Consider the following 13,869-nt stretch of genomic DNA (forward strand, 5'->3'; position numbering starts at 1 on the left):
TTAAGTGCACAGATCGATGATTTTGACAGATGTATAGCTCCATGGAACCACTGCCCCAGTCACAATAAAGAAGGTCCCCATCTCCTCAAAAGGGCCCTGTGTCCCCCGCAGTGAGCACCCCCTCTGCCCCGATCTGAGTGCTGTCCCTGAGGTGAGCTTTGCGGCTCCCAATCATGTTTCATTGTTACAGGTGTTTGTTTGTCCCACTTCTGCCCCTGCTCTGGGGGAGGACGGGGAGGGAGGACTCACCCTGCTCACAGTCTGTGAGTCTGGAGCACTTTGCTGTCCCTGCCGTGGCGTGGAATGGACATGGTGGAGAGCCCTGCACTGAATGAGACAGCTGTAGACTTGCACCAGCGCTGTGTTTGAGCCTGTGGGATTGTGAGTGACAGAGAAGCTGAGATACCCTGCGCAGACTGAGGCCTGCAGTGCCCTTTGGGAATCTGACGGAGGATGGCCACTTGGTTTCCTGCAGCAGGCATTTATGACATGCCCACTGCATGCACCAAACTGTGCTAGACAACATGGGGGATGCAAAACGAAAACGAGATGCGACCCACCCTCGAGGGGCTTGTGGTTTGGAGAAACACGTGGAGGACAAGTCCGTGCAGGCCCAGCACAAACGAGAATGTGGGGTCCCTTGTTCACAGAGCAGGAAGAAGTGCAGTTAAAGGTCCTAAGATAGGAAGCTTATGCCTGCCTTCTGCGTGCACGCACGTGCACTCTCTCTCTCTCTCTCGGCTTGTCATGGTGTTTTTTAGTTGCTATTCTGTTATTTATTTCATTTTGTTATCCAGTTTCCAACTTAATGATGGTTTGACTTAAGAATTTTCAACTTACCTTGGGTTTATTGGGACATAACCCCATCATAAGTTGAGGAGCATCTAGGTATTATATATTATATAATTATTTGTATATAAAATATATAAAATAAAATAGCAAAATGATATGTAAAATAAAATATAAATGTTATCTTACCACTATTATATTAAATTCAGCCTGGGAGTTTTATCATTCACCTTTATGTTTTGTACAATGTCAATTTTAAGTTTAAATGCACACATGAGAGCATTTAGCTAGTACACTGAATCACAGATATCACACAATGTTTCATAATATGCACATGCATATGTTTTTCATTCATACCAGAACAGTGGAAAACTGTTCAAAACAAACTCAACCATTTTTATCTCACTTTGATATGTACAAATTCTACCAGCGCTGTCTGCCTTCAGGGAAAGACTGCATGGCAGAGGAACTCCGGATCACACTGTGCAGTGGCCGGGCCTTCTGTGTCGTCCTTTTCAGTGTGTGTGGTTGGCTGACACGGTAAGAAAGGACAGGGCTCCTCCGTTGCCTTCCCTCTGCATGTGAAACACGTTGAAGCACATTCTGCTTGGATGGAAAGCATGGCGGCTTCCGGTCATAGACAGGACATGTCCCCTGTCCTCACGCCATCTCACTGACTCCCACGCACTGTGGGTCCACCAGGATTCCACGCTCCTGGGACCTCCTCTGTTTGCATGCATGCTGCCCTGTCCCATCAGACTTCACTTACAGAACACTAGTTCAGGTTGAAGAGTTTCAGGCCAGTGGCAGCTTCTAGGTGCTAATGCAGCAGTGCAAGCCATCCAGGCAGCATGGTGTGTGCTTAGCCAGTGCCTGTGGGCACCTCTGGGTCTCTCCCCAAGGGATGCAGGCTTGGGGGCCACGGAGGACATGACCGGAGCCTAGTGTGGACCCTAGGTTGCCTGAGGCCCTGTGGTGGCTGGAAGTTGCCACTTGTCCTGCACTTTTAGGCAGGTGGCAGGGAGGGGCGTCCCCCTCCAGGGGCTGTGAGATGTGGTCATCAGGAAGGAGGTATAAAGGCTCCATCACCCTTACCTGAGTTACCTTATGTAAGTCACTTCATCTCTGCCTCAGTTTCCCCATCTGTGAGATGGGGGAGAAGCTGGAGGTGAGGCAATCTCATTGCATTGTTTAGAGCATAACTTGAGAATGTAAGAGAAGCATTTAGCATGGGGCTGGGCATCTAATAAGCGCCCTCCCTCCATGGTGGCCAGCATCATTCCCATTCACCTCCGTGACACAGGTAGGGTGGGCACGTAGGGCCGGGGTGCCAGAGGCCCCATGGCGGGGGAGCTCTGTGTCATGAGGGGATCAGCACCTTCTCTCTGGCCTCAGGCCCACTGGCCACCTGCCTAGCACATGTTCCTGGTGCTGGCTCCCACCGCCAGGTCTCTGCTGAGCTGTCCGGCTGCCTGCCGGGAACCAGCAGGGGCTGGCAGCACCTCCGCTCCCAGCTGCGCCTGGTATTTGGGGCCATGGTCCTGGCAGGCACTGGCCTGTTTTCCGGCCTGTGTGTTTGCACGGAGCTCAGTCCCTGGCACGGCATTTTGGGATTTTCCAGCTACTCCTTTCCATCCTCTCCCAGCGGGCACAGAGGTGCTGGGGGGAAGGTCACATCTACATTGTTGGTCACTGTAAGTTTTGAAGATGGTGACACAATTGCCTTTAAAGTGATGTGGCATGAAGAAAGTTACTAATTTGGGGCATGGCCAGAGTAAAAACCCACAGAATGGTTCTGAGGCAGCATTCCAAGGGCCTGGGGTGGCATCAGGGACCATAAAGTACCCGTTTGTTTTCACAGGCATGGGGACACTGTGCACAGGAGCCCCTAGCCTCTGATCTCAGAGGCGCCAGCAGCTCACCGGGCCTGTGCGGTTAATGTAAGAAAGGTGTTTTGCCATAAACTTTTCCGGGGCATTCGGTGGGGTTGGCGAGGCCTCTGCTTGAGCAGGAAGCCCTTGTCTTGGTTCTTAAGAAACTAGTAAGCAACGAAATGAAAGCATCAAAGCGCCAGCAGGATGTGGCCCAAGCCCCCCCGGCATATCACCCCTAGAGCCGCGCGGGGAAGAGTGACCTTAGAGTGCTTGGAGCTCGCAGGCCGGGCTCAAGTTTAAAGTTCAAGGCATTTTGTTTTTTCACCTGTTTCCTACAGTTCTAAGAAACTTCTGAAGAATTAATGTGTAACTATATCAGACACTCGGTCGGCATTTTCTCCATGGAATGTAATGTTACGGGAGCAGGGGGTAGTGGCTCCTCGACTGAGACTCAAGGAGGTTTCTATAAAATAAGAAAAGTCCTCTGGAGTAAACGCGGACAGCACCAAGGCTGCTTCTCACTACGCTTTGACCACACTCGGTCACCTCTGCGATGCCCAAGGCTGGTGCCCAGCGTGTGGCTGCTGGTGGTCACGTGAGGACTAGGGCAGCCGCTGGTACTGTTGAAACCAGTATTCAGTTGTGACAGGGTGGCCCAAACTATGATCACCCTGCCCTTCCCAAATTTGGAGGGGCCGGGGTTCTGCTGGAGCCGACGTTGACACACCATGCTGGACAGCGAGAGCTAACTGGGGCAGCCCATGTAAAGGGGAGGCAAGCGCTCTGCCGGGCAGGGCTTCGGGCCAGGCCTCTGGTGCTGACACGGTCTTTTCCTCCAGCCAGCGGTGAGTGGCAGGGCCGGTTCCAGCAGGGGCCTGAGCTTCGTGCTGCCCAATTCCAGTCATTTTACTTGTTTTTTCTGACAGTCTTAACTTGACAACTGGTGATCAGCATTGTCAGTGGCTTGATGATTTATCATGTGGAGAAAACAGTTTGAAGTAATGACATAAGATTTTGGTAATATTTCCTCCTGTCATTGAATTTTAATACACACAGGAGGAATATTTTACTGAGGCACCTTTTTAAAAGGTTGTCTTTATGTTAGAAGCTGGTGTCCATTTAAAATCTTTTTCGCAAATTAGTTTAAGAAGAGCTAAAATGTTAGCCCTTTCCGTGTTTGGCCCCCTGGCGTGTGTAAGCATGTTTCTAAGTACGGACCAGGCCGTTCAGTAGCTGTAATTTGTTAAATGTCATAATAAACTCTTAAATTGAATCCTGCCTTTTACACTCTTGCCACCAGGTGGCTAAAAAGAAGATTAAGCAGGAAAAATCCAGTAATTATGTGAAGGACTCGTACTCACTTTCAGTGTCTGTCTCAGCGAGGAAATAGGAAACTAGAGATGGACCAGGGCTCAAGAAAGAAAACTGCTGAGTAGATGACAGAGACATCTCAAGCTGTGCCAGGCCAGATGGCCGTTCCCATGTGTTTTTGTTTTCTTAAAAACTGACACTGTTAAACTTACCAGATTTTGCTGAACTAAAACTTTTGGAGACTCTGTCTGTGCCTGTTCCACCTCTGTGCTGACCCCTGGATGTCCACGTTATTCCTGGCCAGTTGGGTTTGGGACAGAGGGTGGCTTTGGACTCGATTCCCGAACAGAGAGCACCTCAGTCCTGACCCACAACAGGCCTCCCACCCAATCTGTAATTCATCAGTGACATCATTTGCAGAGATGATGTTCAAGTTCACGTAGAGTCAGCTGTAGAACCCAAAAGTAAAATTCTCCAAGTTCTGTTTATTAATGGTAAGTTGCTGTAAGGGGCTGACCGGTCAGCTCAGCAGGTTACAGCGTGGTCCTGCTAACACCAAGGTCAAGGGTTCAGACCCCTGTACCAGCCAGCCACCCAAACCAAAACCAAACAAAACAACACAAAGGATGCTCTAAGGAAATCCCTGCCTGAGGGACGGTGACGTAACAGGCTGGGAAATGCTGTCAGACTTTCCACGGACTGCATGGGTTGGAGTAAGGACAGCTGCTTACAGCACAGTCCCACCGTCCCCCGATGTTTGCACAGCATCGCGAACAGAAGGGGGATCTTGTCCCACAGGCACAAAACCCCACCCAGTTCCTCACCGGGGTGTCACATGGCTGCCCACCTTCTCATGTGCATTCTGAGTTGCCATTCCCTTCTCTAATTTATTAACTTTGACAAGTAGCCTCCTGGTTGTGCACCATTTTATTCACAACTCGCTTTTCTGATTCAAAGTGAACGTGAGTGCCTTAATCCTCTAATAGCAATTAATTGCTTGTTTCAGTGCTTAACTCTGATCCTTTCTCAATCCCTACAGGGACAAGTTTCTTCCTGAAGGATCTGTGTTTGTTGACAAAGGTAATGACGTTTTTCTTATGAAAAAAGCCAGAAATGCAGAATATTTTCTTTTTTATTGTGTAAGTAGTATTCCCAAACTAATTTTATATTATAAAGGTTGTGTCCTTTTATAGAATTACTGAATTCTATAGATAAAATGCAGAAAATCATAATTTGGTCACTCTAGCAGGCTGAATTAGTTCCTAGAACAGAAGGTTAACTTTTATTGCCTGGTTTCCTTATGGAAATAAGCTGTCATCTTCCGCAGAAGAACCTGCTGAGCTGCTTTTCCACAGAGTTGGAATTAACATTTTGAGGCCTAATCATGATTATTTCTATATAATATCACCTTCCCAAGCGTTCTTGGTTCTGAAAATCATTAAGGGCACACCACTACTTGATATGGCTTGATTCTCTCTCCCACTTATAATATATTCATTTTTATTTTATTAAGAGGCTTCATCAAGAAGTATATAGGTGACAGATATTTTTATAACCTCTTGATAAAGAATGGTGCTGGGGAGGAGAGCTTGGGGGGAGCAGGGATAAGTGAGGGTCAAGGGAAAGAGGGAATTAACATCCATCAGGTGCTTCTGCCTGGCACTCAGCCGGCAGTCAGCAGAGATTAGCTCTTAGGGAAATACAATGACACAGTTTTAAATAGGAGGAAATAGAAGCTCAGAGACTTTAAATAATTTTTCCAAAGACCTATAGTTGCTAAGTGGTGGAGGTGGGAGTTCGATTCAGGCTTGTGATTAAGCCACAGTGTGTTTATGACACTTACCATGCATTGTGTCCTTAAACGCCCATCTACAGAATGCTAACTTCGCCCTGCCTGATGTTCCCTGCAGGGGCTGGGCTCACACTGTGTCTGATCCCACAGGGCTGGCCTGGCATTCAGTGTAGTGGCTCAGGCCTACTTGGGCACATCTACTTCACATTAAAGCAGAGACACAGAGCAATCTTCATTTTCCTCTGGAAAAGCCCAATTGGCTCACCTACAGCAGCTTCTATCCATTATTTATTAAACCATGCTCTTGCATTTTGTCAGAGACTCTGACCGTACTCAGTGCTATTGAAAGGAATAGCATGGCTGGAGGGGTGGGGTTGAAGACACAGTAATGTATGACTCTCAGAAGGTAGTGTCCCCTTCTGCAGTGCCAGCACCACCCCTCCCAACCCAGCCCAGGGGCCTGGTGCATCAGAGGAGGTCCTGATGCTCTCCCGGCCAGAAAGAATCACAGGCACGTTCTGGGTTACCCCTGGCTGGGGTTCTGAGAGGCATCTGGCCAGTGCAATGGACTTTTCTTGTGTCCTATTGTCTGTGGACATCACAGCAGCTCTTGGAAATAGGATGAACATGGCAGATGAAAAACAAGAGTATGGAGAGAGAAGGAACTCTAAAAAGAAAAACTAAAGCCAACGCTAGCAGAAGGAAAGGAATAAAAAGATTAGAGAAGAGATATAAAGAATAGAAAAACAATAGAGAAAACCAGTGAAACCAAGAGTTGGTTGTTTGAAAAGATTAAAAGAATTGACAAACTTTTAACTAAACAAAAAAAAAAAAGAGAGAGAGACAGAGAGAAGCCAAACAACTAAAACCAGAAATGAAAGGGAATATTACAACCCATTTTACAGAAATAAAAAGGATTATAAGAGAACACTGTGAACAACTTTATGCCAACAGATTGGCTAACCTAGATGAAACAGACAAGTTTCCAGAAGTGCACGACCTACCAAGACTGACTCATGATGAAAGAGAAAATCTGAACAGACTATAACTAGTAAGGAGTTTGAAGCAGTAATCAAAATCTCTCCCAGCCTCCCCGCCCTAAACAAACAAACAAACAAAAAAGCCCAGGACCAGGACCAAATGGCTTCACTGGTGAATTATACCAAGTCTTTAAAGAAGAATTAACACGAGTCCTCCTGTAACTCTTGCAAAAACTGAAGAGGAAGGAGCACTTCCAAACTCATTCTTTGGGGCCAGCATTACCCTGATACTGAAGCCAGACAAGGACACTACAAGAAAACAAAACTATAGACTAATATCCGTGATGAAGATTGACACAAAAATCCTAAACAAAATACTAGCAAACAGTTCAACAATACATTAAAAGTATTATATATTTTGACTAAGTGGCATTTATTCCTAGACGCAAGGATAGATCAACATACGAAAACCAGTCAGGTACTCCATTAACAGAATGATGGGGAAAGATCACACAATCATCTCAATTGTTACGGAAAAAGCAGTTGACAAGATTCAACAGTATTTCATGGTAACAACACTCAACAAACTAGGAGTAGAAGGAAATTACCTTAACATAATAAAGATCACAAATGAAAAACTAATATGATAGTAAATGGTGACAGACTGAAAGCTTTTCTTCTAAGATTAGGAACAAAACAACGATGCCTGTTTTCACCATTTCTGTTCAACACAGTACTAGTAGTCCTAGCTGGAGCAATCAGGCAAGAAAAGGAAATGGAAGGCATCCAAATCAGAAAATAAGTAGTAAGAAATTAACTGTGTCTGTAGTCTTGTATGTAGAAAACCTAAAACTTCCACCAAAAGCTGTTAGAACCGATAAATGACTTCATCAAAGTTGCAGGATACAAAATCAACACACAAAAATCTGTTGCATTTTTATACACTAACAATAGATAATCCAAAAAGGAAATTAACAGTTCCATTTACGATAGTATCAAAAAGAATAAAATACTTAGGAATAAACTTAACCAAGAAGGCAAAAGACTTTACACTGAAAACTACAAAACACTGCTGAAAGAAATTAAAAACACAAATAAATGGAAAGATATCTCATGTTCATGGATTGGAAGACAATATTATTAAGATGGCAATACTACCTGTGTTAGTCCATTTGTGTTGCTATAACAGAAATACTTGAGAGTGGGTAGTTTATAAAGAACAGAGGTTTATTTGGCTTATGATTCTGGGACAGCTGCCTCTGTCATGGGCCTCAGGCTGTTTCTACTCATGCCAGAAATGTGGCAGGCAGCCGGGGGGTACAAGCAGATCACATGGCGAGAGGAAGCAAGAGGGGGGCAGGTACTGGGGTCTTCTCAACAACCAGCTCATGGGACTAACCGAGTGAGATCTCTCTCACTACCTCTCTTCCCCCAGGGAGAGCATTAATCCATTCATGAGAGTTCCGCCCCCATGACTCAAACAGCTTCCAGCACTGCCAATTGGGGATCAGATTTCCACATGTTTTGGCAGGAACAACACGTCCAAACTCTATCACTACCTAAAGTGATCTACAGACTTAATGCAATCCTTATCAAAATTGCCAATGGAATTTTTTGCAGAAATAGGAAAATTTATCCTAAAATTCATATGGAATCTCAAGGGACCCCAAATAGACAAAGCAACCTTGAAAAAGGACAACAAAGTTGGAGGTCTCACACTTTCTGATTTCAAACCCTACTGCAAAGTTACAGTAATCAAAATAGTGTGTGGCACTGGCATAAAGGCAGGCATATAGACCAGTGGGATAGAATAGAGAGCACAGAAATAAATCCTTTCATGTATGTTCAGAGGATTTTCATCAAGGGTGCCAAGACAACCATTCAGTGAGGAAAGGACAGTCTTTTCAACAAATGCAACAGATGGCATTGAGAAAACTGGGTGTCCACATGCAAGTGAATGAAGTTGGACCCTTACACCATACACAAAATTAAATGAAAAGTGGGTCAAAGACCTAAAGCTAAGGACTAAAGGTATAAAACTCTTCAAAAAAGTATTTGGGAAAATCTGTAGGACACTGGATTTGATAGTGATTTCTCAGATATGACACCAAAATCATAGGAGACCATAGTAGAAATCAATTGGACTACATCAAAATAAAAAACTTATGTGCACTAAAGGACACAATCAACAAAATGAAAAGGCAGTGGAATGGGAGAAAAATATGTGCAAATCATATATCTGATAAGGGGTTATTATCCAGGATATATACAAAACTCCTGAAACTCAACAACAAAAAAACCCAATTAAAACACAGGCAAAGGTTTGAAAAGAGATTTTTCCAAAGATATACAAATGGCCAATAAGCACATGAAAAGATGTTCAAAATCACTGATCATTCGGGAAATGCAAATCAAAACCACATTGAGATACCACCTCACATCTGTTAGAATGGCCACTATCCTAAAACAACAACAGCAGCAGAACAGAAAATAGCAAGTGCTGGGGAGGATGCAGAAAAATTGAAACCTTGTGCATTGCTGGTGGGAACGTGAAAAGGTGCAGCTGGTATAGAAAACAGTATGGCTGTTCCTCCAAAAATTAAACATACATTACCACATGACCAGCAGTTCCACTTCTGGGTATATACACCCACCAGAATGGAAAGCAGGGTCTCATGGAGCTACTTGCACACCCATGGTCACAGCAGCATTCACCACAGCCATGAGTTGGAAGCAACCCAAGCATAGGGAGGTGTAGGGTCCTTTGCAGTCTGTCCCTGCCTGAGTCCTAGGCTATTCTTGACAGGGTCATCTCTCTGGGTGCTGGTCAGTGTGAGTGGTAGAGCCATGGAGGCTTCTGGAATCCAGTGGATCTGGGTTCAGTTCCTGCCGTGGCCCGTCACGCCACGTGCCCTGAGCCCTCTTCTAAGCCGCCTGACTCTGTTTCCTCTGTTGAATGAGGATAATAGCACCTGCCTTATAGAGCTGTGAAGATTAAATAAACTGAGATGGTAAGAAAGTACCTCGTGCAGGGCCCAGTGCACCCGGTGACACTCAGTCCTGCCGTGTGCGGGACCCTCAGAGCACCCGCAGAACAGCCGCCCTGTGAACCTGGTCCTCGCTGGGAACGAGCCCCCTCAGGAATGCGTCCCCAAAGGCTCTCCTGCCTTGCCACCTCTCACCTAGGCCTGCTTGTCCACTCTTGGATGGAACAGTTTTCTTCCTTTGCAGTGTCCCAGAGTGATGGGAACAATGACCGTCTGTGCTGGGGACCCGCTCTGTACTGGCGTCTTGCAGCTTAGTCTGAAGCCCATGCTCTTTCCAACAGGCCTGCTCTCCCCTCTTTCCATTTGGCGAGTTCTCAACCCTGGTGGCACCCTCCCCCTCCTGAACACAGTGTCACCTCCTGTTTAAGGAGAGGCTTCTGAGGGAGGGCCCCCGCACCCTGCTGCCGGCTACTGTCCCCCACAAAGCGCCCTGGTGACAAGTCTCTCCCCTCGACGGCTAGCTTCATGGCGGCGGGGGCAGCATCTCACTCGCCATGCACGTGGCGCTAGTGCAGGGTGCCCCGGCCTGGCCCACGCTGCCCCTGGCCGGCCTGGGCTTTCCTCCTGCGGCTGCCGCTGCTGCCGCTGCCTCCCCTTATCCCTGTTGTCTCAGCAGCAGGAAAAGCGAGTCCCCTCTCTGTCCTCCCCCACCTGGCCCCTTCAGCCATCGCCAGCCCTCTGTCTGGTGCCCACAGTTGCTACCTTACTGGCTGCTGCTTGATGACATGAAGCACCCTTGGGTCAGCCATACATGAATGAAACCTTCCCTCCACCTCCTGAGCAAGCGGCGCCCGTCCCGGCTTCCTCCCTCGTTCCCACGGAGCCTCTCGAGGAGCAGGGGCTGTGAGCCTGTGGCGGGGCAGGGAGGCAGCGGAGGGGGCAGACCGGCAGGAGCAGGCTCCTCTGTCCCCACTCCTCTGTAAATGCCACTCAGATGACCCAGAAGGACGCAGGAGGAGAGCGGGCAACAAAAGTCTGGAAGATGGAAACAAAAGTGAGCAGTACGTGACTCAGCAGCCTGGAGACACCAGAGACCTAAGCTCCTGCACAGCGAGAGGCCAACGAGGGGCACAGGCCTGGGAAGGACAGGGCAGGGCTGGACACAGGAGAGGCCAAAGGTCTGTACAGGGAGCGGGAACCCCATGACCTCTTGACCCCAGTGGACGACCGGTGGGGCCTTTCTAGAGAGTTTGGTGAGAACGCCTTGGTACTGGCAATGCCAGGCCCAGCTGGGGATGGCGGTGAGGTGACAACTGAGAACGTACACTGAGGGAAAGTCTCTGTTTCTACAGATTGTCATCTAGGCCCCCACAGTCCTGTCCCCAGATCCCCACACGTGGCCCGCCGGTGTCGGGCTCCCTCGCTCCATGCAGAGCCCCGTCTCACTTCTAAAGAGCGTCAGTTTTCAATACAAAATGCCAGCCAAGGGTTCCCAGCATTCGAAGAAAATCTCAAAGAAACACAGATACCAAAACAAAGACAAAAGAGGAATTTAGGGGCATAGAGGCAATGAACGGACAGAAGGAACCCTTAAAAAAAAGATAGTATCGTGTCTGTAAAAGAAAAAGATGCTGAAAAAGAAAAAGAAAAGAGATCTTGGAGATAAATATGGTGAAAAAAAATTTTAAATTAATAGAAGAATTGAAAGACAAAGTAGAACATAAAGGAAAAAACCTGGAAAAAGGAGAAAAGATGAGAACATTGGGGGATTAGTCCAGGAAATCACCACCTTAACATTAGGAGATCCAGAAAGAGAATGAGGAGGCAGAGGGAGAAAATGCCCCCGCGAGCCAGAAATGAGCTTCAGACGAGATTCCCAGCACCACGGACGCGCGAGGCCGCACAAGTCTGCGGCGCCGCCAAGTCTCACAACCGGGAGGAAGGAGGCCTCGGGAGCCTCGGGACAGCTCCAGCCACACAAAGGGGCCTGGATGACAGCGGCGCGCACTGCCCAGCAAGAACTTGGGAAACTGGAAGACGATGAAGGAACACCTTTAAAGTTCCGAAGAAAATGATTTCTAGAATCTTCTACACAGCCACATCATTGATCAAGGGCGAGAAAGAATAAGCTTTAGCACAACAAGACAGCCAAGAAAGGACAAGGGAGAGGCTCGGAGGTCCCCGGGTGGCAGGGCCGTCCCCAGGCTGGAACAGACGGGCCCCAGGGACTAACAGAACTCGCACTGGTCAGCGCTGACGGATTTTGACAGTGCTTTCAGAAAACAGGAGGCGACATTACTGTCATAGAAACCTGAGCAAAAGGCAAAAAGAAAAAAAAAAAAAAAACCTGAAGCCATTTTTAATTCTAAGAAAAACAAGTCCAAGCAAGGAAATGTAGTCACAGTACACGATGTGTCTCAGCTGACAGCAGTGTCTACCTAGTTCCGATGCTGAAATGGACGTGGATGTGACCAAAACGCGGGCCGAGTCTGTTGGGAGGATGAGGGGCGTGGAGAGAGAGCCTGGCGCTGGCTTCCGCAGTGACAGCAGCGGCCTGCACTGACCACAGGGGACCGCCCCATGGGGACTCCCTCCTATAGCCATGGCTGGGGACAGGATGCTGCTGTTCATTGTACAGTTGAGGACGCTGAGGCACAGAGAGGTCAAGCGATCTGCCTAAGTCACACAGTTAATAAGTGGCAGAGCCACGATCCCTTCCCAGGCAACGTGGTTCTAAAGTCTGTGCGGCTTTTGGGGTAGGAGACGACGTAAGACCGCGAGGAGTAGCAGTCTAAGTGACAAACGCGGAGAGAAGTACCAAATGCAGCAGTTTAAAGGCTTAAAAGTGTTGCTCTGGGGAGTGGGAAGGGGTAGGGAATTCCGTTTTTCTTGTGAAGCTATTTGACTATTTACATTATGGACACATTACTTTTAAAAACTGATTTCAAGAGGGGGTTGCCAGGCCGCCCCGTGCTGGGGAGAGTGGCCGTGCGTGTCTTGCCGCCTTGAATGAGACACGGCCGGGATTAGAGACCACGTGCTGTAAAGACAGCCACACGGGCTGATGCCACGGGACTGAGTGGCTGCTCCAGATCGGCTGCTGGCAGGTGGGGGGCGGGCGCGCAGGGACAGTGGCTGCAGAACTCCAGGCAGGGCCAGGGGCGGCCGGCTGGCTGGGGGCTGGTGGGAGGGGCATGGGGCAGCGGCTCTGCAGTGGGAGGTTGACAAGGACCCACTGGGTGCCGCATGGGAACAGGCTGGAACCATGAAGCAGGAGCTGGGGGGCAATGGGGCATGGGTGCTGGGCATGGGTGAGAGATGAGCAGGGAGGAGCTGACAGGCCGTGCCAGGGGGCAGGATGCAGGTGTGGGAGAGGCGGCCGCAACTCCTTCCAAAGGTCTGGTGTCCAGGGCAGCCACACAGCCGGGTCCCCTGGGTGTGCACCTTTCCGGTCGCTCCTGGCCACTGCTTGTGGACAGCCCCTCACTGCCCACTGTCCCTCTCTGGGCAGGTCCAATGCTCTCTCCTGGCAGCTCTGTCTTTTCTCTCTAGCCTCTCAGCGTCCACCAGCTCTGTTCTCACGCCGATCGCATTTGTCGTTTTCACCCCATACCCTCCCTCCTCTGTCGCCCAGCAGCCCAGTCCCGTCCACTGCAGCCCTTCCTGTCCGCACCACCGATTCCAGGACGATTCTTCTTAATTCACATCTGGACTTTCATATCACAGGCACCCCCTCTACCCCCAGCCTAACCTCTGCACTCAGATCACGTCCTCGCCCTAGTCAGGGTGTCCCAGGGCTGTCAAATGGCCAGGCCAGCCTTGTCCTTTTCCATGGCCATGCCTTTCTAGTGTAGTGTCCCTTAAACCTATGGAACAGTGAACACCGCACAGACTGGTGACCCCACTGAGAGTGAAGACGCGGAGGCATGCAAGGCCTGTCACCCCCAGGTGGCCCTGAAGAGGCCAGGCCGAGATCCCCGGAGCGACCCTGTTGGCCAAGAAGAAAATGGAAGGCCTGTGAGTGCAGTGTGACTTCTCTAAGGGCCTCTTGTCCACATGACTGGTGGCATACACCAGTGTCCAGGGGATGTCACTCCCCTGATGCTTCTGGCTGGCTGTGGGCTGCCACAAGGACA

The 13,869-nt window shown here is 48.8% G+C and overlaps 1 protein-coding gene across 2 annotated transcripts in view; it reads left to right on the top strand.

Annotated features, from left to right (window-relative positions):
- The window catches only part of GGACT (gamma-glutamylamine cyclotransferase), a 38,661-nt gene that overhangs the window by 22,339 nt on the left and 2,453 nt on the right, over positions 1-13,869 (top strand). For both annotated transcript variants that reach the window (XM_008572408.1, XM_008572410.1), the window contains one exon: positions 5,014-5,054. The gene's annotated coding sequence lies outside the window, so the exon portion shown is untranslated. The remainder of the gene's footprint in view (positions 1-5,013; positions 5,055-13,869) is intronic.

Source organism: Galeopterus variegatus, unplaced genomic scaffold (genome assembly GCF_000696425.1).
Source record: "Galeopterus variegatus unplaced genomic scaffold, G_variegatus-3.0.2 Scaffold781, whole genome shotgun sequence".
NCBI lineage: Eukaryota > Metazoa > Chordata > Mammalia > Dermoptera > Cynocephalidae > Galeopterus > Galeopterus variegatus.